The sequence below is a fragment of the Lissotriton vulgaris genome, chromosome 2_1 (assembly GCF_964263255.1).
Source record: "Lissotriton vulgaris chromosome 2_1, aLisVul1.2, whole genome shotgun sequence".
Classification (NCBI taxonomy): Eukaryota; Metazoa; Chordata; class Amphibia; order Caudata; family Salamandridae; genus Lissotriton; species Lissotriton vulgaris.
This window is the reverse complement of record NC_141687.1, coordinates 565,070,445-565,098,213: the sequence shown is the minus strand read 5'-3', so window position 1 is coordinate 565,098,213 and position 27,769 is coordinate 565,070,445.

The following is a 27,769-nucleotide window of genomic DNA, read 5'->3' as shown; positions in this document are numbered from 1 at the left end:
CAACGAGGACCTCAAGAAATCCAAGAAACTATGCCGCTCCCTTGAAAAGGCCTGGAAAAAAGACTCATCCACCAGCAACAAGGACGCCTTCAAAAACGCCATCCGTACTCACCACCAACTGATCCGAAAAGCCAAGAAAACAGCATTCAAGAATCGACTCGACAACAACGCCCACACCAGCAAGGAACTTTTCAACATCGTCAAGGAATTTTCCAACCCCTCGGCCAACTCCAACGACATCACCCCCTCTCAAACCCTCTGCGACTCCCTAGCCTCTTTTTTCCACAACAAGATTGCTGACATCCACAACAGCTTTGACAACCAACCCGGAAGCCAACCCACCCTACCATCAGCTGACTATCTTCCCCCCGTTAACACCCTTAACGCCTGGAACCCAATCTCCACTGAGGACACCATTCGCCTGATGAATTCCATCCACTCTGGATCCCCCACAGACCCATGCCCTCACCACATCTTCAACAAAGCAGACTCCGTCATAGCTCCGCACCTCCGAGACGTCATCAACTGCTCCTTCACCTCCGCCACCTTCCCAGAAGACTGGAAACACGCTGAACTCACCGCCCTTCTGAAAAAACCAACAGCAGACCCCACCGAACTCAAAAACTACCGCCCCATCTCGCTTCTTCCATTCCCGGCCAAAGTCATCGAGAAAGCTGTCAACAACCAGCTCGCCGCCTTCCTCGAAGCCAACAAATCCCTCGACTCCTCACAATCTGGCTTCCATGCCAAACACAGCACTGAGACCGCCCTCATCGCAGCAACAGATGACATTCGAACTCTACTGGACAATGGAGACACAGTCGCCCTCATCCTCCTCGACCTCTCTGCAGCCTTCGACACAGTCTGCCACAGCACCCTTTTACAGCGCCTCAGAAACATCGGAATCCAAGGAAAAGCACTGGAATGGATCACCTCGTTCCTCTCCGGAAGAACCCAGAGAGTCCGCCTCCCACCATTCAAGTCCGAGGCCTCTGAAATCATCTGCGGCGTACCACAAGGATCCTCACTCAGCCCCACCCTCTTCAACGTATACATGAGCCCCCTCGCGACCATCGCCCGCCAACACAACCTCAACATCATCTCTTACGCGGATGACACTCAACTGATCCTTTCTCTCACCAAGGACCCCAGCACTGCCAAAACTAACCTACACGAAGGAATGAAAGAAGTCGCCGAATGGATGAAACAAAGCCGTCTGAAACTGAACTCAGACAAAACAGAAGTCCTCATCTTAGGTACATCCCCCTCTGCATGGGACGACTCCTGGTGGCCGGAAGCCCTCGGAAACGCACCCATCCCGACAGACCACGCACGGAACCTTGGCGTCATCCTAGATTCTTCACTCTCAATGAACAGACAAGTCAGCGCTGTATCCTCTTCCTGCTTCAACATCCTTCGCATGCTCAGAAAAACATTTCGCTGGATCCCCACCGAAACAAGGAAAACAGTCACCCACGCTCTAGTCACGAGCCGACTGGACTACGGAAACACCCTCTACGCAGGTACCACCGCTAAACTCCAGAAGAAACTACAACGAATCCAAAACGCCTCAGCCAGGCTCATATTAGACATCCCACGCAACGAACACATCTCTGGCCACCTTAAAGACCTCCACTGGCTACCCGTCAATAAGAGGATTACTTTCCGACTGCTTACCCACGCACACAAATCACTCTACGACATCGGACCAGATTGCCTCAACTCTCGACTGTCCTTTTACACCCCCTCCCGCCAACTTCGCTCTTCCAGCCAAGCATTCGCCACTGTCCCTCGCATCAACAAAACCACCATGGGAGGCAGATCCTTCTCATACCTGGCTGCCAAAACATGGAACTCACTCCCCGCTTACCTTCGCCTCACCCAGAATCACCTAGCGTTCAGAAAGCAACTTAAAACGTGGATATTCGACAAATAATCCTCCTCCCCTCCCTAAGCGCCTTGAAACCCTCTGGGTATGTAGTGCGCTATATAAATTTTATGACTTGACTTTTTTTTATGACTTGACCCTATAATCCCAGCAGGCTCAGGGAGCATGGTAGAGAGTCGTGTTTAGTATGCCTGAACTCAGAATAATAAAATATTTCTTTTAGTAAAGTTTATTTTAATATCCTGTGTTTGCAAATGCTACTTTTAGAAAGTTAACATTTGCTTGCCTAACCATTTCAGCCCGCCTCTGCTGGTATGTGTATCTGACTGTCTGGGATGTGTGAGTGACAGGGCTGGGGGATGACAGGTGGTGAATGCAAAGATTACACCTTAGTGGGAGGTAGGAGTGCCCCTTGACTCTGAATGTAGCTGTGCTCTGCCACCACAATGCTGGCTCCACCCTCCTGGGGAGCGACTGATGACTCAGCCGGTACCTGGCCCAGGAAGGGCGAAGCCCCATCAACAAGGTACTCTGGCTGCCCCTGTCCGCACAATGCTGGCTCCACCTCCTGTGGGGCGTCTGATGCGCCTGCCCCTCACACTGAAAGCAGAAGCCGGATTACACCCACCAGAGTACTCAAGGACTGAAAGTGGCTATGCAAAGGCCCCCCTGGCCTGCGAGAACAAAAGAAATGCAGTATAAAAGACGGAGCCTTGCTCCTTGTAAATTAGATCCTGTTTGGGCTACAGAAGGAACTCTACCCGACGAGAAGGACCGGGAAGGACAAGGAAGAGTGCTGTCTCTTGCCTGTGTCTGGTGCCTTGCTGCAGAAGGAGAGGAAAAGAAAAGACTACAAGAAGACTTTTGCTTTATGAAACTTTGTGCCAAACTCTGCTGAAAGATCTCCAAGGGCTTGCTGCTGAACTTGCCCCCTGACCAGCGCCCCAGGACCAGTGGGCGCTACATCCTGAAGAACGCGACTGTGTGTGCTGCTTATCGCTGCAGTACTGACAGAGGGGTTTCGGAGCGCTGGGCAAGCCTGCCACGCTCCCCGTAATCCAAGGCATTGACATCCCCCCAAGCACCGTGACCGGGGCCCAAAGCAACAGCGAGAGCAACTTGAGGTCCAGCCGCCGCTGGCCCGAACACCGAGTGAAGGAGGACCCGTCCGGTCCAAGCTCCCGAATTGACTGCGCTTCTAGCCGTCAATCCACCTGCGAAGACGGACAGCCGCCCTGTGATAACCCCCCTCTGGCCGGTATCCTGCCAGACAGCTCAGCTGTGAGCGCACAGCTGCAACCGGCCCTTTGGCTGGGTACGTCCTGCACTTGGGGACCGTACTGCCACTTGCCACCACCAAACAGCCACCGCCTCCAGGGTCGGAGCGAACGACGAAGGAAGGACCCTGCCGCCACTGAACACCGCCGCCCCGGAAGACCCGTGACCTGCCCGGCTGAGAGCCGCAGTGAACAGCGACCCCGGAAAAGCAACGCGACGTGGGACAGCTCCCCTGGAAGCCGCCCGCTCCACAAGAATTTGAAAGGTACTGTGTTGTGTCCTCACGGTGCGAGCAACCTGCAACCCGAGCTCGCACCGCATTATCTGCTCCCAACACGAGCCGCCTCTGGAACCGAGGCTCGCACAGCTCCGGGTCCTCGAGGCCCGATCTCCCCTCGGAAGCGAGCGGAGACAGCGGAAAGCGCATTGAGGCGCTACGAGACACTGAACCTTGTCAAACCTGGGCAGAAGGCCCAAAAGATTGCTTATTGCTAGAAAGAACTGTGGCAACCTGAACTTGAGTAAACTGGAACCGCTATTGACAGTTTGATAACTGTATTTACAAGCCTGCTTGAAATTTATATAAAGATATATATTTTTACAAATACAGTTTGGTGTCATTGTGTGGTGGGTTGGTTGTGATGGTGTGATATTGCAAATGTTTAACCCTATGTGCCCCAAAGATTAGCCTAAGACTGCTTAAGCCACACTACCTAGAGGGTAAGCAGAGGTTGTCTGGAAGGTAACCCTCAGCCCTGACGAGGAAGAGAGAGTCCCTGCTTGTCGCTAGTGCTACACTGCGCCAACTAGAGCCTCCCCCTTCCTACAAAGGTTCAGCCCTTTCCTTCAGTCTCTTCAGTTGTTTCTGCCTTGACAAAGGTTCCTCTTGACCACAAAGTAACTTCAGTCTTTTTCAAACTTGATCAATCCATTTCTCCAAATATCTGTGGCTTCAGCTCTCATAGATATACCCCTAAATGTCTTTGAAGTCTTTGTGTTCAGGGGGGTACTGACCCCTGTTCAAACCAGTTCTGGGTGCCTCACTGCCAGTGATACCTTCTTCCTTTGTTTAGTGGGGGTCTGAATTCTCTATCAATCAGCAGGAGATAGGACCATTGTTTTATGAAGGCCACCAAGGCCTCTTCACCTCTAAGGGCTACTCCTCCCCCTACACTCCAGATGCAGGTCAGCCTGTTGCTGTCTCATCTCCTTTCCAGGGTCAAGACATTCCCCAGATCCTATCACTTTCAAATCCAGACAGTCAATCCAGAAACAGGCTGAGACACACAGAAATGCTAGAGCACAAAAACTCAGCCACTTCTAAAAGAGTGGTTTCTAAACACAACAATGCAAAAACCACCTTCATATAAAAGATGTGTTATTACATTGTGAGTTCAGGCATACTAAACTTCACCTCTCCATCTTAAGCCTTTGGGAAGATAGGCTCGAAAATATATTACGCAGCCTCCCCATTCTGTCATATGGGCAAGATGGCATTTCAACAGTGAAAAGCAAAATGGAGATTATTTCACTGTCAGGACATGGTACACACCTCAGTACAAGTCCTACCTTTCACATGCACTGCCCCCTGCCCAGGGGGTACCTTGGACCTCTCATAGGGGTGTCTGATTTCCATAGAAGGGGAAGAGGAAGGTCTGGCAAGTGGGTGCACTTGTCAGAACAACATGGCAGTTTAACAAACTGCACACAGGCCCCACAGTGCCAGGCCTGAGTTCTCTCTGTAAGGCTACTTGTGTGGGTGGCAAAATTAGTGCTGCAGGCCCACTAGTAGCATTTGCATTGCCAGCCCTGGCACACATAGTCCACTTTACTAGGGACTTTACTAGTAAGGCAAACTTACCAATCATGAACAACCAATTACCATTATACTTTACACAGTGAGCACTTGCACTTTGACATTTATCAGCAGTGGCAAAGTGACCAAAGCATCTAAGTTGGCAACATCATGTCAGAAAAAAGGTCTAGGGAGAAAGCAAAAGATTTAGAGAACTTTAGCCAAAAAGGGCCAAGTCCTACATGCATTCAGCATGCTCTACACCGGACTGTAATGCACAGCCTGCGTAAAGATCATTCACAGTATGTGCGCTAAAACCATGGCATTCAGACCAATCACAACACTGCTGTCATGGTGACAGCAGCTTCGTGATTGGCTTAAGGGAGCCTGTGTGCTTCCTACTTGGCTGGTTCTTGAGGATAGATGTCTGGGGAGAGACATGCTGGGCTTCCTGCTTGGCTGCTTCCTGAGGAGAGGCATGCAGAGGTAAGTGGTTTAATTTTTCTCCCCCCACCCTGCTACCCCCGCCTCGCCACCCTGTCTCATACCAGCCGCCACTGGCCACCACCCTTCTTTACTTGCTTCCCGTCAAAGCAGCACTATAGTTGTCTGTTTGCTATTGCCAAACAGTAGTTAACCGCTCAGCACCTGTGCAACTGATTTCAGTTTTGACAAGATGTGAGTGACAAAAAACTTATTTTTTGTAATCCTTTTGGTAGTTAACTCTGCTCTTGGAGAATTTGCTCTTTATTGAGATCTACATTTTATTCTTTAAGGTATTGAACTTAGAGTGCAAGAAAAATAAGTCCTCTAGTATTTTGCTTTATAACACAGTGGCAACTCATGGGAATCAAGTGATCAGAATCATAGTATAAAACTAAGCTTTGACTTCCTAGAAAGTGATATTATGGGAGGTGAATAAAGCCACCACATTCAGTTTAAAATAATGAAATAAATGTAAGAGCTCACTGCAACAAGTATTTAATTGAATTTATATAGCACCTGAATCCAAAGCAGTGGCGTAAAAAATACTCAGTACTGATCACATTGGAACAAATGAGGAAATCATGACTGAGGCAACAAAAGAAAACCCAGCATCAAAAAGTCTATGTGGAAATGCTAATCAAAGTAAGTGATCTTTAAGACCTCTTTTAAAACAAACAGTGGTTGAGAAAAGCAAAGAGATTTAGGAAGATCATTGAACAGTTTCAGACCAAGCAAAGTGTAGGACCTAAATTGGAAAGCAACGGAGTGAGATCGTGGGTAAGACAAAAGATCTTGACCTGGTTAAGGTAGACTTCTGGCAGGTTGATAGGGACTAAGGGCCATATGTATAAAACTTTGGTTTTGCGATTCTCAAATAGCGATTTTTAGAGAATCGCTATTTGAGAATCGCAAAACGCTATGTATGTAGGATTTGCAAATAATTTTGCGAATCCTACATATTCCTTAATTGCAAATTGCGATACACAATTAAGGAATACCTCCCCATTCATTCATATGGCCCATAGGAATGAATGGGAAGACATTCTCAATTTGCAATTCTCAATTAGAGAATCACAAATTGAGAATGCAATTTTGAGGGTGCCAGGATGTCAAAAGGACACCCTGTTGCATCCCTGAAACGTGCATGTGTGCACATATTGCACACATACATGCCCTAGGGGCATGTATGTGCACCACATGGCACTTTGAAAAATGCAAAAAAGTACATTTTTCAAAGAAATCGCAAATTACCACCAACTTGAAGTTGGTGGTAATTTGCGATTCCTTATGCCCGAAGTGCACTTTTTCTGGGCCTCTTACATAGCATTTAAGGAATCGCAATTTGCGATTCCTTAAATGCAATCGCAGAATAGGGAATTGCAAATTTGCGATTCCTTATTTTGCGAGTCTGTTTTCCATTCTCAGGCCCACATGCATCAAGCACTTTTTCATTCGCAAACGGTGCGATTCCTTAAAATCGGCCGTTTGCGAATGCAAAAGTGCTTTTTGGGATGCATGAAGCAATTTTAGAATTCGTAACATGTTTGCGAATTCTAAAATTGCGGGTGCTTTTAAGAAGTCGCAGATGTGCGATTTCTTAAAAGCAATGCATCATTATTTTAAAAAGTGAAAATTCGCAAATAGGGTGCCAAATTTACCGAGTGGTTGAACCACTCGGTAAATTTGGAAAAAGTGTTTAAAATGTTGAAAATGCTTTTTTTTTCAACATTCATGTTACGGACACACATGTCCTTAGGACATGTGTGTGTGCAACATGATGCGAAAAATACATTTCAGGGGTGCATGGGGGGGTCCCTTGGACCCCCCCCTGCACCCATGAAATTTTCTAAGTGCCACTCGCAATTTGCATTGACTCCTATGGGCCTTTTGGCCCATAGGAATCAATGGGAATTGCGAAAATTAACTTAAGAATTCGGTATTTCTTTGGGATTCAGTAAAAATTGCGATTTTTACCGAATCACAAAGAAATACCGAAAAAAATGATGCATAGCATTTTGCACTTCTTAATTTGCGATTCCTTATTTTTCGCAAATTAAGAAATGCAAAATGACACAATGATGCATGTGGGCCATACTTCCCACTTAGCTAAATTGCAATAGCAAATGCCGAAATTCTGTGAATTTCGGCTTTTGCGATCGCAATTTCGAATGATACATATGGCCCCTAGCTTCGAGTAAAGGATCAGATTGTTGCTGTTGTAGAGTTTAAAACGGCATATCCCTGAAACCAAAGCAATTAGAGCAACATTATGCAATATCTCATTGAAATTCAAAGAAGATAATAGAAGAGGTAGGAGGCAAGCTGAAGAAAAAAAAAGTATAAGATGCTTCAAAAAAAGTCATTTCGTTCTTATAAACATTCGGCTGAAGAAATTAGATGCAATCCAAGTTTTGACAGCGCAAAGACAAGCAGAGACGTAATGTAAATTAAGGCAGTAATTGTTGGAAATAAAAAACAAAATGCAAAAGTCTAAACACCGACACCAAAAGATAAAGAAAAAATATGAAAGACCGATACTAATAGCACTCCAAAATCCACTGACATTTTTCTCATATCTTGTACCAACAAATGTGCATTTTGTCCACTTTCAGAATCATAGCATGTGTGCATGTTTTAGAAAATTACCTGTTTCAAAATCATGACATGCACTAGCTACTCGCCCCGAGTCCACTCAACCTCTGCCATATCTCCCTTCATGTCCAGATCTTTTCAGCTAAATACCCCTTATTGGCTGCAGTGCCTCCTTGCATGTTTTCCTTGTCCCGATATTTACAATTTGGCATTGTCCTCTCAACGGCACGAGTTACTTGTCCTAGCTAAAGGAAAATATTTAAAAATGTACCTTGGTCCAATAGCTCTTCTCTGCTATCTGGGTAGGCTACTAGCCTTCCTTGCCCAAAAAGGAAGCACACACCCTTCCCACTAACTATTTTTTGTTCCTTGTGCCTACATGTTATGCTGTATCCCTAGCTGAAGGCACGTATCTTTTTGTCTTTAAAGTATGGCTATTTGCTGATTTCTTTAGCGGTCCTGTTTCAAATTCTGACATGCTATCCTGGGTCTCCACGCAGCTGGGTAATAGACAGGTAGAGTTTTCAACAGTATTTTTAGTTTACATGGATGATCTGCCTCAGTGGTCTTACCTGTGGTCTGCTATTTCTCATTGCCGAGGCGTGCACTGTGCCAGCTGGGACCATCTGGGTCAAATACGTGTAACTTCTCTGCACAATCAAGAGGGACACCATTTATTGTTTTGCAGGGCACCACCGCAGCTGGTTATGAAATCAATCAATCAATCAATTAATCAGAGTACTTGTAAAGCGCGCTACTTACCCGTGAGAGTCCCAAGGCGCTGAGGGGAGAGGGGGTGCTGCTACTGCTCGAAGAGCCAGGTCTTGAGGAGTCTTCGGAAGGCGAGTTGGTCTTGGGTCTGCCGTATGTGGGTAGGAAGGGTGTTCCAGGTCTTGGCGGCGAGGTTGGAGAAGGATCTGCCACCGGAGGTCATTCGTTGGATGTGGGGGATAGCGGCAAGGGCGAGGCTGGCGGAGCGGAGCTGGCGGGTGGGGGTGTGGAAGCTGAGTCTGCTGTTCAGGTAGGCTGGTCCGGCGTTGTGGAGTGTTTTTTGTGTGCGTGGATGAGGAGCTTGAAGGTGATCCTCTTGTCGATAGGGAGACAGTGTAAGTCTCTTAGGTGGGGGGTGATGTGGCTGCGGCGGGGGACATTGACGATCAGTCAGACGGAGGCATTTTGGATGCGTTGTAGTTGTCGTAGGTATTTGGCTGGAATTCCTGCGTAGAGTGCGCTGCCGTAGTCCAGTCTGCTGCTGACAAGGACCCGTGTCACTGTTCTTCTTGTTTTGGTCGGGACCCGCTTGTAGATCCTGCGGAGCATGCGGAGGCTGTTGTAGCAGGAGGAGGAGGCGGCGTTGACCTGCTTATACATGGAGAGGGAGGAGTCGAGGATGAATCCTGGATTGCGTACATGGTCGATGGGTGTTGGTGCTGTTCCTAGTGTGGTCGGCCACCAGAAGTCGTCCCAGGCTGAGGGGGTGGGTCCGAGGAGGAGGACCTCCGTCTTGTCCGAGTTCAACTTCAGACGGCTAATCCTCATCCAGTCGGCGACAGCCTCCATTCCCTCGTGGAGGTTGGTTTTGGTGGTGTGTGGGTCCTTGGTGAGGGAGACGATGAGCTGGGTGTCGTCAGTGTAGGAGATGATGGTGAGGTTGTGATAGCAGGCCACTTGTGCGAGGGGGGCCATGTAGACATTGAACAGCATTGGGCTGAGGGATGAGCCCTGGGGGATGCCGCAGATGATGTTGGTGGCTTCAGATCGGAAGGGTTGGAGGCGGACCCTACGGCTTATGCCGGAGAGGAAGGACTTGGTCCAGTCAAGAGCCTTCTCTTGGATTCCAGCTTCTAGGAGGCGTGTCTTTATAGTGCGATGGCAGACCGTGTCGATGGCAGCTGACAGGTCCAGGAGGATGAGGGCTGATGTTTCGCCGTTGTCTAGTTGGTGCCTGATGTCATCTGTTGTGGCGATGAGGGCTGTCTTGGTGCTGTGGTTTCGTCTGAATCCGGAGTGGGACGGGTCCAAGATGTTGTTTTCTTCCAGGTGGCGGGCCAGTTGCATGTTGACAATTTTCTCGATGACCTTCGCCAGGAACGAGAGCAGGGAGATGGGCCAGAAGTTCTTGAGGTCCTTGGGGTCCGCTTTGGGCTTCTTGAGGAGGGCGTGCTTCCAGTTTTCCGGGAATGTCACTGTTTCGGAGGAGATGTTGATGACCTTCTGTAGTTGGGGTGCGATGGCTGCGTCTGCTTTGTTGAATACGTGGTGTGGGCATGGGTCAGACGGAGATCCTGAGTGGATGGAGTTCATGACCTTGCGTGTCTCGTCGTCGTTGATGTTGGACCAGGAGGTCAGGCGGTTGGCGCTGGTGGTGTTCACAGGGGAGGTGGAGTCTGGCGTAGTCTGGGAAGTCGTGGTGTTGAAGCTACCGTGGATGTCAGCGATCTTGTGGTGGAAGAAGATGGCAAGTGAGTCGCACAGTTCTTGTGAGGGAGGGAAGTCGTTGGCGTTGGCGGTGGGGTTGGAGAGTTCCTCTATGATGCTGAAGAGCTCTTTTCTGTTATGTGCGTTTTTATCCAAGCTGTCTTTGAAGTAGGATCTCTTGGCTAATCTGATGAGGTGGAGGTGTCTGCGGTTGGCGTCTTTGTGGGCTGCGTGGTTGTCTGGTGTGCGTTCATGGAGCCATGTCTTCTCCAGATTCTGGCATGCGCGTTTAACGGTCTGGAACTCGTCGGTGAACCAGGTGGCTCTCTTGTTGGCATGGCTTTTGGAGGGTTTCTTGAACAGGGCGAGGGTGCTGGCGCAGTCATCGATCCACTGTCTGAGGTTTCGGGCTGCGGCGTCTGGGTTGGCGGGGTCGGTGGGTGGGTTCTTGCCGAGGGACGTGATCAGCTGGTCTTCAGTGACTTTGCTCCAGCAGCGGCGAGGCAGCTGTTGGGTGCTTTGGTGCGTCGCTGGTTTCTTGAAGGTGAAATGGATGCAAAGGTGGTCGGTCCAGTGGAGTTCGGTGGTGTGGTCGAAGGAGACATGGGAGCCTGTGGAGAAGACGGGATCCAGCGTGTGGCCGGCTGCGTGGGTGGGTGTGGTGATGAGTTGCCCGTGGCCGAGGTTTGCGTGGTTGCTGATCAGGGTGGCGGAGTTGGCGTCATTGTTGTTCTCGAGGTGGAAGTTCAGGTCCCCAAGGAGGATGTAGTCCGCGGAGGCGAGTGCGTGGGTGCTGGCGAGGCCGGCGATGGAGTCGCTGAACTGAGCCCGGGGTCCGGGTGTGGATCCGGAAGTGCAGGTGGTTGGCGGTGTTGAGGGTGTCGTCTGCGTGGGTGGTGACCTTGAGGGTGGTCTTGTGGACGATGGCTATTCCTCCTCCGATTCCATTGGCGGGATCCCTGCGGGTGATCTTGCAGCCGTCTGGGATGGCTATGGCAATGTCGGGCGCTGAGGAGTTGTTCCACCGGGTCTCAGTCAGGAAGGCCAAGTCTGGGGTGAAGGTGTCGAGCAGATCCCAGAGCTCGACTGCGTGTTTGCGTGCGGAGAGGGTGTTGAGGAGTATGCAGTGGAGGTGGATGGGTCCAGTCCTTGGAGGTTTGGTGGTTCTGTCGCAGGTGAAGCTGCAGGTGTGGCAGGAGAAGGGTCCGTGGGTCCATTTCGGGGCGACCTGGAAGCAGGTGTGGTTTTGGCTGGCATTGAGTGCGTGGAGGGTGCTGGCGTTTTAGTGGATTCTAGTTTCGTGGCGTTCGCGGGGTCCAGGGATTCTGGCGCTGGGTGCGGTCCAGGCGCGGACGGACGCAGACGCGCGTGCCTTAGGCCCGCCTTCGGTGCGCCAGCGGCGCGGCTGCTGTTTGCGCCCGCTCCACAGCCGCTTCTCGGCCTGCATATGAGGTGGCTTGGGAGGGAGAATCAGCTGGGAGGCTGGAGTGGGGAGGGGAATGGGTGTGCAGGGGGGTGGGCCGCGGGGAAGCAGTGGCGGGAAAGGGCCAAATCAGGAGCAGCGGGGGCCAGGGGGAACTGGCGCCCAGGGCAGAGGTGAGGGAAAAACCCAGGAAACAAGGAGGCATCTGGGAGGCAGGAACCAGGCAGTCAGGTGACGAGCAGCAGCATGGGGGTGACCTGCCTGCGAGTAGGGTCAAAGGTCATAAAAAAGCACAGAAAGGTCACAAAAAAACGGGGGAAACGAGTGGCACAGAGGCACAAAGGTCACAAGTAAGGGCAGAAAAGGTCACAAAAATGGGGGGAAACGAGTGGCACAGATGCAGAAAGCTCACAAGAAAGGTCCGAAAGGTCACAAAAAAACGGAGGGTAACGAGTGGCACAGAGGCAGAAAGTTCCCAAGAAAGGGCAGAAAGGTCACAGATGTGTAGGGGCAGCTAAGCAACAGAAGGCAAAACGGGCAGAGAGACACAGGGGCCACGAGGGGAGCAGAAGGAAAAACCGGGCAGAGAGATATGGGCAGCGAGGGAGAGAACGGGCACAGGCGGTGCTGTGCGGAAGGGGAGCAACCTATCTGGAAGGGTCAAGGGTCGCTGAAATGGAAGTGGTCGTGTGAGAGATGAGTCTAGCCTTGAGATCTTGTCTCCTGCAAGAGTATGGAAACAAGATATTGAGGCTGTTCTCAGTTGGCGATTCATGCCTTGTTCTGAGTATACGGAGGTTTGCAAACATACATAGAAGATGCACTATTGTGAGACATCTTCTAACTCCCCTCCTTTTGTTTGTGAGCAAGAGCATGTCTCTGAGTGTTTGCCCTTTATGGAGGTGTCGCAGCAGATGATTAATTAAGCTCTCTGCTGCATTGCAAACAGTGGTGATATATTCAATTCTAAAGTACCTAGAATCGAATATGTAAGATTTGAATGACAGAGGCAGAACAGGAGGTCAGAGGTTGTTATGTGCAAGGGACAGAGTTTTCAGAGGTGCTTCAACATCCTAGTAGCACATTAGCTTATCCAGAATAAGGAAGACCTATTTTTGCTTCATCTCAAAAAAAGAGCCGGGATGCCTTCAGCTTCATTGAGTCATATTGCAGGTGTTGTCCAGAGAGTGAAATGAGTTGGAAAATTCCTGATGGAGCATTATCCACTTTCTGAGTTTAAGGGGACGTTTTCTTCGGTGGTCGCTATTGACTCTATTATTTGATGATCTATCATACCGGGATTCATTATATTGGAGGCTTCCTCTCTGCTTGATCCAGTGGACAAGAGAGTGGGCGTGCAATTCAAATAGCATATTCCGCTTACAATTTTCAATTAAAGTAAACACATGTCCCAGGTATACTATTCAATCTATTTTACAGTACTTTCAAACTCCAGCTAATTATATAACCCAAGTAAATATTACATTGCACATTTGCAATGATGAAGCAGCAGGACAGATTCCTTCCAGATGTTTCCTTTGACTGTTTTTGTGCAACAGCATCTAGTTCCAACATTGACAAGAAGAGTGGCAGAATAGATGAGGTCATGGAAAGTGGATAGTACTCAAAAACGTCTCCTTATGCACTTTCCGTTCACTGTTTTTAAACTGCTTGGACCCTAGATTGAGGAATTGGACAAAAAGTCAGCTTATAACCCTAAACTGATGGACCTATTCCATTCTGCTTTCAGAGGAACAAGGTTAGGCTACAAAGAGGGTGTTGAGGAAGTGACGTCTTTGCATTTATTTTGTGGGATGGATCAAAGCTGGGGTACCCATCTACTGAAATGTCCCAGTTGCATTCCTCAGCCTGTACAAACGACACCAAACTCTCACCCATTGAAGCATGACTATGCAAAGGATCTGCAAGGTAGAGCATCTGAAGAACTTTTAGGAGTCCAGGAAGCTTCAATCTCAGTTGTTTGCGTACAGGACACAGTACAAAAGTGTATCTCATTCAGTAAAAAAAAATAGCTAACCAGATTTTTTCGACAAACTACACTTACAGCTGTCATACCCATTCTTTGCTGCACTACGCAAAGAGGAGTATTCTGAACTCTGCGAGCTCGGCTGAATGCTGAGTGCAGACAACTCTGCAAACTCCGCAAACATAGCGGAGTTCACCGCCTAGGCCTACCTCAGACACCATCACTTCAGTACACTTTTAGACCTATGAAAACTCTGCCAGGTGGAAGCATCACTGTGCTGCTGAAGGACTGCCACTCTGCAGGACTGCACTCTGCTGGATTTATACTTTCCTGAGCTGGCCTGCTTCCCACTGACCTCTTGCCTGGTTGAGAAGGACTGGGTTTGCGTCTCTTGAACCCAGAACCCTGAAGGACTCCAAGGCTAGTTGGTTAGCCTCCTGATCTGAAGCTTCAGGGACACAACAGGCTTCCAACAACATTGCACCTGCACCTGGACTCTGCCATCTGTCTACCCTGCCAAGTGGTGCCACTCCTGTCCTAGACGCTTGGAAGTGGAATTAAGGTACTTTGCCAGCCTCTGTAGATCCAGCAGAACCAACACATCTTCTCTGCTATGCTGCACAACCCCAAGCAGAACCAATGCATCTCCGCTGCTGCAGGGATTGGATTCTTAGCAAAGACTCACATCGCCTTCGGAACAGCCACTACATGACGCACCATCGGTGGAGGTCCTAGCCTCTCCGTCGACTGCACGCTTGATGATGAAGCCGGACTCTGCATCGCAGCCCGCAGGTCTTTGGAACCTATGACTTCATATTGCAAGGCCTGTTGACAGGATCCTTGACAGCAATGCAACAGGACTTCGTACCGCGGCCTTGGCACATCTTGGAACCGATTCATCGCGTGGGCTGGGCGGTGCATCTTCAAAGTGGATCCTTGCAATGTCCCGCAGCCAGGATTTAATGTGCTTTGTTTAACAGGTCTAACTGGGTTCCTGTAGCCCACCTGTGCCGCCTTGAGGTTGGTCTGAACTTATGACTTTGTCACGGTCTGGGGTGAACAAATATCCAAAGATGGCACCTTATGCTTTTTGGTGCTATTTTCACTGAAACATTACAAATTGAATATCCCCGGTTCTACTAATTGGATTTTTGTCGCTTTGTTCTTGTTTTATTTATTACAATTTGATCAATTTAATTTTTCTAACTTGGTGTGGGATTTTTGTGTGGTGTTTTCATTGCTTTTCTGTCTGATGTGCTGCACAAGTACTTTACACATTGCCCCTAAGTTGAGCCTGACTGCTCGGAGCCAAGCTACCAGGTGGTTGAGCACAGGTTAATTTGGGGTCTACTTCTGCCTTACCCTGACAAGGATCGCGGTTGCTGCTTGTACATGTAAATGTACAGGAATTAATATAGCGCAAATCACCAAGCGGTTTTTAAGCGCTTGCTTAGGGAACCCGTCCTGGTATTCCCCTGTAAGATAACCCCGGCAGGGTATCCGCAAGGTGAAAGCCAGGCATCCCGCTGCGAGGGGCCGTTGTGGAGATTAAGCAAGCTATTGCCCAGAGTCGCAGAGTGTGAACCCGTGAATCGAGTAGGCACCGGAGCGAGAATTGTCGAGTCTATGGACATTTTAGGACTCAAGACCCCGCCGAGCGGGGAATTGAACCCTGGTCCCGGGCTGACCTCTGCTTCCAGGTCTGCCTCCTCTAACCAGTGAGCCACACTTCTCCACTGCTTGACCAAGACTCTCACCCCAGTCAACAGACAACCCAATTTCTTACAGGTAAGCATTTGAAGTTAGGTAGTTAGGTGTCTGTGAAATTGTAATTAAAAGTCTCTTTAATGGTAAAGTCAGATTTGTTTCTTGATAGACAAATTTGTGTTGTTTTATTTGCAAGATAACAAGTCACAGTCAAGGTCCCGGACAAATATTTGGCCACTTCACTTACAAACAATGTTTCTCTTGGCCACAAGCAAGGCAGTATTCAGAAACGCTCTATTTGACCAGGAACCTTCCACATCTTCGTCCCCCCCCAACTGGACCTGGAGAGGGAGAGGGAGAGGTCCATTGTCAGGTCCAACACATGTGGTAGCTCTAACAAAAGCGCCTCACAGTAGCGTGCGATGATGGGGCAGGACCATACCATGTGAAAATAGTCTGGCGGTGCTTGAGAGCAGTGGCCACATCGAGGGCCTGTTCCAAGGCCTGCTGTGAACAACTTGGCAGACACAGTGTAAAAGTATATCTGTATTAAATGAAGCCTGGAGGAAATTGTAAGGACTCTGGGGGCCATTAGGGCATCATGCCAGCTGGCATCCTCCAAAGGTCCCAACAAGTGTGAAGGGCCTACATTTGTAACAGGGGCATTTATGATCAAGGTACAATAAATGAGACAACTCCCTTCCCCAATTCTCCCATAATCACTTTGGCCTTGATTGGATTGAATTCTGAGACACAGGTATCTTGGGGGACCTGCCTCATCAGCACATGGTGCAACTGTAAGAATTTATGGAATTGTGTTCTGGACAACATGTACCTTTCCTAAAGTTCATGAAAGGAGGCTATGTGGGAGCTCAGCCAGACATTGCCCAACAGAGTGATTCCAACTGTGTCTCAGACAGTGGGCAAATTCCTTCAACACCGCTACCTCCCCCAACCACGTGCCATGCCACAGGGGAGTATGTTGAGTCTGTTTCTTCTACCAACCTATGTGTTGTAGTGCAGTAATCCACCCATCAAACACCAATGAGTCACCTCCCCGATCGCTTTGGGTATGACAGTAATATAACAATTCCAGAATTCTTGAGAATCTCAATATGTCCAACTCTAACCAGTAGGCTGGGTTCGACCACCCCTCGCTGAACCAGTCATTGAAGATTAATAGTTGGGATGCCAATTTAGCAATCTTAAGGCCCCCTTGATACGAAGCAAGTTGGCAGGTGATTAAGGCTAAATGAGGTCTGGAATCATGCCACAAAAAACAAACAGCCAAAGAATCCATCTACCTGAACCAGAAGCATGGGATATTGTAGGGGATATTTGGAAGGAGATTCAGAAATTGGAGCAGTGTCATCATTTTGTAGAGTGCTATTAGACCTATAACATTTAATGGCAATGTCTGCCGTTTTTTAGGATCCACTTTGACCTTGGAGGTGGGAGGAGTAATATCAGGTGACCAGGTCAAGGCTGGGTTGAGAGCCACGTGTATCCTCATATACCGGAAACTAAGACGATGTATTGGGATAATGATTTGCCAATCTATTCAGCCACTTGAGCATGCGACCAGCACTAAAATCGATGTGGCTGGATTGATTGTTAGTCCGGAAGCCTCTGCGGATAGTTACAGAGACATCGTGGACCACAATATGTTGTGGGTTGGAGAGCTACAGCATTACGTCATCTGTAAGGAGTGTGATGTGGTCCTCTTGTCCTGCATCTCACTTCCACCTCTAAACTGTGTGTCACACTGAATAAGTTGAGCCAGGGGCTCGATGGCTAGCACGAAAAGGAGGGGGTCAAAGGGCAACCCCGTCTGGTCCCTCGCCGATGGAAAAGGTGTAGGAAATCATCCCATTGATTTGGGCTCGGGCCTTTGGGGTGGAGTATAAGATTTGCATCAGTCCCCTAACGCAGGCCTCTAAGTATGTGAGTCAGGTACCCCCAGTCTACCGTATCAAAGGCCTTCTCAAAATCTACAAAAAGGCCAGTGGGGAGGAATGTCTATGATGGTGGGCAAGTGCCACATGCTAAGGCCTCAAAAAGTGCCTCATACTCCTTGCTGGCATGAAGCCACATTGGTCTGAGTGGATTAAAGACTATAGAACTGGCCATAGGCGATTGGCCAGTATTGTGGCCAAAGTTTTAGCTACCTCAATAATGAGAGAAATAGGCCGGTAATCAGCACAGGAGGTGGGAGATTGGTGCATCTTAGGTCTGACCACTGTAGTGTCCTAGTCAAGGTATTGGGGGAATAAGGACTTCCGAAACACGTTTTATAGAGGGCTAACAGGTGAGGTGCCGGGATATCCTTGTATTTGGTATAGAATTTCATGGGATAGCCATTGTAACTGGGTGTTTTCCCTCCCGCCGTCTGTAAGATTGCTTCTTCGAACTTGTCAAGTGGTAGACCCTGCCTTGCCAGAAATGGACATTTGGTCCCCATCAGGTGTGTCACCTGTAGCATTAGGATAGAGGGGAGGTAGCATTAAGCATTTCTCAACACTGCAAAATATTTGATGCTGTCTAGAAGACCTTTGACATTCCAGAACATTACATTATGAGGGCCCATAGTGAAACTGGAGGTGTTAATTGTGTGTGACCTAGGGGTGCACCTGGTGTGTGGGAGGAGACAGAGAGAGAGAGAGAAACTTGTTTATTTAGACCTTGGTCTTTTAAACAGTACAGAACACACGAAATTAGGATCAAAAAGTACGGACAGACAAAATTCTACTACATCTTAAATAGGTAAAATTCAGTACTTGTTAAAAGAAAATTAAAAGAGGGTGACGCCCTCGGAAACACAACATACAATACAGCCTATTTTTACAGAAATCTCAAAATCACTAAAAGGATAAGAAGAAAATTTTTCATTTTATAAAACTTTAAAACAACTTAAAATCAGTGCCCCTCTTTTGAATTCACCCTTCCATATTCTTTGAAACCCTTCAAAAATGTACCCAATCGAGGGGCGTGGCTAGCAGCCGATCATGGTGGCAGCATAAGGGACGAGCTCCGCAGCTGAAGCGGCCTCTTCGTCTATCCGACGTCTGGAGACCGAGTTACGTCGCGGGTGCGATTTGGCCTACTTTAAACCTCCTGAGCCGGGGTCTTTCCCTGGCCGAGTGGCACGGCAGGAAGTGCGGACAGTCCCGGGGATCTGGACCGGAAGTGCCCGCAAGCCGCGCAGGACGGCAGAACACCAGAACACGCAACTTTCGAGTAGCCAGACTGGGCGCTGCCTACGGACCTAGGGAGTGTGACAGATTATAGCACTATCGCCGGTGCCTCGGCCCTCCTTGATGTCGAATAGGCGGCCGTAAGCGTGAGGGATCCTGAGAAGGTGGAGGGCAGCCGCCATTTTCTAGGCCGAAGAAGTTACTGCGCACTTGGTGTCTACTGGCACTCTTCGCCCTACGGAACACTCCACCAGGGCCTGAGCACAATACACGACTACCTCTGGTTTGAGAAGTGAGAGTACGTCACTCCGGACAACCTGGAGCGGAGAGGCACGAGAAGCACGAAACCCAACAGCATGGCGGGGAAAGGTCCCAAGGGTGGCGCCACACAGACCCGCATTTAACGATATACCTCCGACAAGCCAACTGCCTTCCCAGTAACGGGAAAAGATACGGGGGCAAAACTGCTGATACCCCGGGAGGAAAGAAGGCAACGTTGGACGATGTGATGCATGCTTTGGCTCAACTACAGACGGCAGTGGGTTAGTTCTCCACGGATGTCACTTTGCTTAGAGCCGATCTCCACAAAATGTCGGAGAAGGTTAAAGACATGGAGGTGGTTACAAAATCCCTAGTGGAGGATGTCTCCGAACTTCAACAGGCAATGGGGAAGATGGCGCAGGACAATAAAATGCTGCGTGAGAAGCTTGATGAGCAGGAAGGGCGTTCTAGGCGGAACAACATCCGTATTATTGGGGTGCCGGAGTCGGAAGGACTTAGAGCCATGGACTTGTTTGTGGAGAGCTTAATCACGGATGAACTTAAACCGAAGGGCTTGTCCACCTTTTTCTCCGTGGAAAGAGCCCACGCGTGCCGGGAGGCCAGCCGAAACCAGGGGCGACTCCGCGGCCCATAGTAGCCCGCTTGTTCAACTTCCGCGACCGGGACGCCATCTTGCAGGCGGCCAAGACATCTCCCCCTATTAAACTTCAGAACTCTACCATCGCCATCTTCCCTGATTATATGGCGGATGTCGCACGTAGGCGACGAACCTTCTTCGAGGTTAAAAAGGAGCTGAGGACACGAGAACTACCGTACTCCATGCTCTTCCCTGCGAGGCTTAGGGTAGTAGCGGAAAACAAAACTCGGTTTTTTGACAACCCAGAGGCAGTACAGGAATGGCTGGAGGGATGGAGGCCGGGACAACACCCACGGCGAACCAACCGACCCAAGAAGGGACGAAACACAGGTCAACATCCGGACTCCAAGGCTTCGGGAGAAGGCCCAGAGAGTAGCGAATCTCTGGGAGCAGACGGCGGCCAAGAAGAGAATGAGGAACAGTAATCTTCAGACTTTTGTGCTTTATTAGACATATAGTGCTGTACACGCACTTCCTGCCATTGGACACTGGGTGATGGACCTCCGAGGGTGTGAATGAGAGACTGCCGGCAGCGGAGAGTCCCTCACCCCAACGCGCAAGTACACTGTTTTGGGGATGGGATATGCACTCTGCTCAGTTGGGGGGGCGGGCAGTTTTGAGTCCGTGCAGCAGGGGGGCAGGGAGGGGGGTGGGTAGGGGTTCAGGACTGTTTACAATGCAGGACCACTTGGTCCTGCGAGTTTTTGTTTTGTGCACACACACGTTCATTAGTATGTTTCAGTATTTTGGATGCATCATGTATCATGGGGACAGCCAGGTACCGGAAGGCTGGAAGGAGTCACATCTGCCCTGCACTCGTCTCCGTACACCACCTCACTCATGGCAAGAAGGCCTCATGGCTACCCACCACTTTTTCCTATGGCCGGGATAGATAACCACACCACACCGGCCCCGTTGCACGTCATGTCGTGGAACGTTAGGGGCCTAGGGGACAAGATCAAGAGGGGCCTGGTGTTGCAGGGCATTAAGAGACAGGGACCCACCCTAGTTCTTTTGCAGGAGACACACTTGATGGGGGCGGCCACACGGGCTCTGGATAGGAGAGGATATCGTATGATAGCACACGCGGAGTTCACCTCAGGCGTCTCGGATCACTCACCGGTCACTCTGACCGTCACTAGCACAGGTACCAAACGCAAAAGGATATATCCGATTTTCCCAGGGTATCTTAAAGCCCCACAGATAAGTAAGGATCTGAAGAAAGTGACCCGGCTTTACTTTGAGGAGAACCGGTCCTCGGTGGACTCCCCTTCCATATTGTGGGAAGCCTACAAAACGGTGTTCAGGGGTCAGGCCATCGCCATAATAACGAACCATAAGAAAGCACACAGGAAGGAAGCATTGGATTTGGAGTTGGGCCTCGAGAGGGCCAACACTGCCCATATGGCAAACCCATCGGAGGACACACTTCATGACCTACAGATACACCAGCGCCGCCTCACCGATCACTTGAGACGTGTGACGTTCGCGGACATCGCCGCGACGGAACACAGGGTCTATGATATAGGGGACAATGCTAGCAAACTCCTGGCGTGGCTGGATAAGAAGCAAGGGGGAGGAAGGAACATATTACAGCTCACAGACTCATGTGGCATTGTCCACACCCAACCGGGTGACATAGTGGAAGTCCTGGCTGATCACTTTAATGACGTGTACACTCCAACGATAGTGGTAACAGAAGATGAGGCCCGGAACGCCCTTGAATGTGTGCCTCTGCCAAAACTGACGGACGAGTCATCGAAGGATATTGATGCCCCCTTGACTATCGACGAAATTCAATTGGCCATTAACTCCCTTCATTCGGGTAAGGCTTTGGGCCCCAATGGGGTGCTCATTGAGTGGTTTAAAATTATGTCTGAATCTCTGAGTACCCCCCTTCTTCAGATGTACGAAGAGAGTAGGTTGAAGGGAACATTGCCGCCGGATCAACGGATGGCGACTATCGTTGCTATCCCGAAACCGGGTGAACCGCCCAGCGACTGTAAATCGTATAGGCCTATCTCCCTCCTGAACCCAGAGGCCAAAATAATAGCTAAAGTGCTGGCAAACAGACTCCTGCCGTGCTTAAGTCAACTGATTCATCCGGATCAATCCGGTTTCATGCCGCATCGAAGCACAGCCTTAAACCTTCGCAGGGTGCACGGAGTTGTGGCAAGATTCTCAATGTTGCGGGAACCGGCAGCGATCCTATCATTAGACGCCAAGATGGCGTTCGACTTGGTGGAGTGGAACTACCTCTTCGCGGTGCTCACACGTATGGGCTTTGGTCCAGTGTTTATTTCCTGGATACGTATGCTTTATAAACACCCCATGGCCAGAGTAGTAGTTAATGGTCACATTTCTCGAACCATACATGTAGGACGTGGCACACGACAGGGCTGCCCACTCTCGCCCCTCCTCTTTGCTCTGGTTCTGGAACCGCTGGCGGTCACTATCCGTACCACGCAGCCCTGAAGGGGATCCAATGGGACCCGCAGTGGGAAGACAGATTGTCCCTTTACGCGGACGACATGTTAATATACCTTACTGACCTAGAAAACAGCCTTTCCAACCTCCTAGCTCTCTGGAATTCGCATGGGCGAGTATCAGGATATACCATCAATTGGGCAAAATCGATAATTTTTGAGCTTAAGGGGTTACTCCCGCCACTTCCAGATTCCTGTCCGCTGGAGATAGCTCCCTCTTCCTTTAAATGTCTGGGAATCCATGTTACCTGCGATGAGGCGGAGTTCGCGCGGCTCAACTTGCAGCCTCCCTTGCTCCGACGCCGTAACGATGTGCAACACTGGAAAGAACTCCCACTGACATTGCTGGGCAGGGCAGCATTATTTAAAATGATGGCCCTGCCACGCTTTTTATACGTCCTTGAGAACGCCCCACGCTTGATACCGGACAGCTTCCTACAAAAAATAACGGCACAGATCACGAGTCTGCTCTGGGGGAACCGGCCAGCTCAGATCTCACACACAAAGATGAATAGGAGCTGGTACGATGGAGGCATTGCACTGCCCAATATACGATTGTATTATTGGGCGGCCCAACTCAAGGTCCATAATCAGTGGGTGCACGCCCCGCAAGACGATCCAGCATTCAAAGCGGACAGGGCACAACTGGGCACGAATAGTTTGCTGGCAACACTATATCATCGAGGCATTGCGGCAAAACTCATGGGACCCACTAAACACACCGTTCACCTGTGGTACAAGGCACAAGCGAAGTTACACTGGGATGGGACCATCACAAAACTCACACCTTTGTGGGACACCAAGGCACTGGGTCATCTGCGACGCACTAAGGGCTTTACCCAATGGGACAACATCGGGATATCAACTGTGGGAGACATGTGACTAGAGAGGGAGTAGTTTCATTTGCGACCCTTCAGGAACAGTATGAATTGGGGGATAACGAATTGTACAGATACATGCAGATCAGACATGCCCTACAGGCGGCAATTCCACCAGACACATCCCCACCGGAATCCTCCCCGCTGGAGGACCGTCTGCTCACAGATTTCCTACAGGAAGGCGCAACCTCACTGACATATCGCAAATTAATCAATAATTTACCTGACCCACTGGAGAAGCTAAAAGACAATTGATGACTGATGTCGGAGACTTAGACGAGTCCGACTGGAACGCAGCCATGGCGTCTCCACGTGAGGCAGGTATATCGTCCAAATTCCGTCTGGTGCAGTTAAAAATTTTACATAGGATTTATTACACCCGAACGACACTACACAAACTGCAAAGAGCAGACCACCCATATTGTCTCAGGGGCTGCGGGGCAGAGGGCACATTTATACACACGCTGTGGGAATGCCCATGTGTTGTTAGTTATTGGCAGCGGGTTCTACGTACCATTTCACAGACACTCCACACCTCACTCACACTGGACCCGCGGGTGTGTTTACTGAATGTGTGGGGGCCTACTGACCTTACCTTCTATGAAAGGGTGTGGACCACGATAGGGCTTATCACAGCCAAACGAGATATCGCACAGAAATGGGGGTCGGCGGACCTCCCCACACTGGCACAGTGGATCAGGAACATGGACATGCTAATGTTGACAGAAAGGGCAGTCTACAAATTAAGGGATAACCTGCGCACGTGGAATGGGGTCTGGCAACCGTGGAATTCCTATAGGGGGGATATCTGTGAGCCGTTGGCGGAAGAGGATCTTGAGGGTTCTGATGATGAAGAAGAACACTAAATGGGGGCTGAGGCCAAATGGTAGGCTACTTACATAGAGGACACAGGGCTGGTCATGTAGCGGGTGGATTTGGCGGGGGAGTCGCGGGCAGGTTTGGGTCTTGGATGATTTGTACGGATGGTCCCTCACATGAAAACTATGATGCTAGATATCACACTAAGTCTAACTTAATGTCATGCTGATTCATGTGTGCAGTTTCTTTTAGTTTACGTTCAATATGAAAACAAAAAAACACAAAAAGCAAATTGTATTTTTACTGTAAACTTATTCGCTCCGTATATTTGATCATTTTGATAACTGATGCTACCTCTACAACCGGATGAGGTTCGGAAACCTCCGCATTGTTTGTATTTAATTCATATTACAAGCCGGCCTCAGGGTTGTAGGCATTTATGTGAAAGATGACGATGATGCTATTTGATTTGGCAACAAAAATAAAATTTAAAAAAAAAAAAAATTACCCAATCCAATTGCAATTTCTAACGTGGGCATATCGGTAAGTAAACAGATCGCCTGGGCACGTGAAGTTATCTTATGTGATAGAAACATCGGACGTAAAAACTGTTTCCTTATATCGTGTACAAATAAGCAATCAAGTAAAATATGCGGCATATCATGTCTTAGTCCACGCCCACAGTTACAGTTACCTTCTGGGCCGATCAGTGCAGATTTTAATTTTCCATCGATCTTCCATGGGTTAACCCCAACCCGAGTCCTAAGAATTTCATATCTCAGCACTCGGTTGGGCAGAATGTCCAAATACGGGAACCAGCCATCATTAACCCATGACTTTTTTAACCACTGGACCGATTTTTTTCTCTGACATATAATCTAGGTCCTGCGCCCTGGAGAGCGACTGGCCTTGTTCCCTAAGGGTTTTCTTAGTAAACTCAGCTATCAAGGTGTCCTGAAAGAATTTCACATTAAGGCGCCCAGTTACTTTCTGGAGGGTCTTGCTCACATCCTTTGCCCAGGCAAGGTTACTTATTTGGATCTCATCCCTACACCACTGTGAGACCTTTAGTGTCACTCCTGGGTCTTGGCGCTTCCAGAATCTTACCAGGGCCATTTGAGATTTTACGGTCCATGAAGTTAGCCCTAGCTCCATTCTTATTGCTTGATCCATAGTACAGTTTGGTAAGGACAATAATATTTGTAAGATTTTTCCCTCTTCCTGGTCCACTCATGTTTACCGCTCAGGTATAACACCTCTGCGCCATACAATACTTGGGGGGGGATCATTGCACCAAATGCCTTTATCATTGGATTATGAGTCATGTCGCCATATTCTTTATTAAACCTTTTCAACCCACATGTGGATGAAAAAGCTTTGGCTCTTTGCGCCTCCAAATGGGTGCGCCAATTTAGCGCACTATCAAACCAGAGGCCTAAATATCTATATTCCTTGACTGCCTCTAATTTGTTATTACCCAAAAACCAATTAAAGTTCTTCTTGCTCTTTCCAAAACATAAAACCTTGTTTTTTTCCATATTTACAGTCAAAATTTTCCTATCACAATAACCTTTAAAAGCATTTAGTTTCCTTTGAAGTCCCATTTCTGTTTGATCTAGGATCACTAAGTCATCTGCGTATAATAGGCAAGGCACTTTGTTCCCGCTCATTCTAGGGCTTGCACGTCTTTCTACTTCAAGTGTCGCAGGGAGATCTGCCAGAAAGATTGAAAATAACAGAGGTGCCAGGACGCACCCCTGTCTAAGGCCATTCCCTATCAGTATCTTGTGGGTTAGTGACCCATGCGAATCTCTAATAACCTGGGCCCAGTTCCATCCATGGAGATCTTTCATGATCATCAATAAGCCATTCGGAATTCCATATCCTGTCAAATCCTCCCAGAGTTTGTTCCGGTCCACAGAGTCAAACGCGGCCCGAAAGTCAACAAAACAGCAATGCAACTTTCCATTTTGTTCTATTGACTTCCGGCCCAAAGCTCATAGGGCAAAGCAGTGGTCTATTGTAGAATGGCCTTCTTTGAAGCCGCCCTGTTCCACTGGAATAATTGCTCTCTCTTCTGCCCAAGTCTTTAGCCTACCTAATATTATTTTAGCAAATATTTTTTCTCCTATATCGAGTAGGTTGATTAATCTATAGTTCCTTGGTGCGTTGACGTCGCCTTTTTTATGGATCGGTCGAATTATCGCACCCTTCCAACTACTTGGAACTATCCATGATTCTAGGATTCTATAGTTCCTTGGTGCGTTGACGTCCCCTTTTTTATGGATCGGTCGAATTATCGCACCCTTCCAACTACTTGGAACTATCCCTGATTCTAGGATTACTAAAAACATTTGGGAGAAGTGTTTAGCCCACCAAGATGTCCGTGACTTGATTATCAGGGCAGACAGGTTATCTGGGCCGGAGGCTCTTGTTAAATTTAAAGTTTTGATTGTATTAAGTACATTTCTTTCTGAGAAGTCTGGTTTTAGGTCATCTACCAGGCCTCTCCAGTCCCTTTGTACTTCCTCTTCAGATTCTCTCACCGGCGGGTATAGCTCTTCCAAATAATCCTCCCAGGCACCCTCTTCTTCCACGCAAATCATTAACGCAGGTGAGGCTTCTGTTGCTGAGCGGACTAGATTCCAGAATAATCGTATATTCTTGGATTCTATTGCCTCCAGCAATTTTCCCCAGCAATTATCCTTATGGGCTCTTCTTGTGCTATTAAGAAGCATAGTATACTCTTTCTTTAATTTTACAAGATATTCACCTCTAGATTTATCAAATTGTTTACGCAGACTGCGCTGTTCTCGCCTTAGTTCTCTTTTCTTATTTAAACAGGCTATATTATACCAGTTTCCCTTCCTAACTTGAGTGGTTTGTATACTCTTGGTAATCTTTACGTCTGTTCTAAGTTCGACCTTGATACTTTGTACCACTTGGTTTAACTTTTCAATGTACCAGGCCAGATCTAGACCAACTGTGCATCCTAGAACGATTTTATGTTGGAGCCTGGTTAATTTCTCTATATTTTATTCGGTTAACCGTGTTGTGATGCGCCTGGGATAGTCCATCTGTGGTATAATTACTTTTTCAGCAACGATTTGATGGGAATATACCAGTTCCACTTCTAGAATATTGTGGTCACTTTCTTCTATATGGTTAACCATAAAGCCCTTTATTATATCAAAGTTCCATACTGGAATAAAGACATAATCTATGGGACAATTTTGTGTACCATGTTTAAAGGTTTTTTTTTCCGGGCGATCTTGTGGGAACCTACCGTTCAAACAAAAGAAACGTTTATTCGCTACGTAATTCCCCAAGCTTACATCATTCGTTGTACACAGACTTTCGGGAAACTTTGCTTGAGTTATGTCATAAGATTCTAAAAAATCCTGATACATGAGATCCTGCTGCTTAGGATTAAGTTTATGGTTAAAATCTCCTACCAACAAAATCAAATCTGAAACGTACTTTTCACACAATAAATCTAAATCTTTTTTAAAATGAACCCATTTCAACTCCATAATCCTCCTTGGCCCCCCATTGCATATATACATTTAAAATCAGCACATTTTCTTTCTTATTACCGACTGTCATTAAAGTTATTCTACAGCAGAGCAGCCATTTACATGTTACAGTGTGCCGGGAGAAGTTTTTCACCAAATTTGGAGATAGTAAAGTCAATAAACCCCCTGCCGGGCGTCGTGATCTAGATTTTACTGCCGGTCGATAGGCTTGACAGAACCCATCCACTACAGGGGGCTCGCCACATAGCCAGCTCTCCTGGATACAGATGATCGCATTATTTTTCGCCAGATCTTTTAGCCGTTCAAGTTTTATTTGGTTTCCTTGCCCATTTATATTCCAAGAGACCATTTTTAAGCCATGTG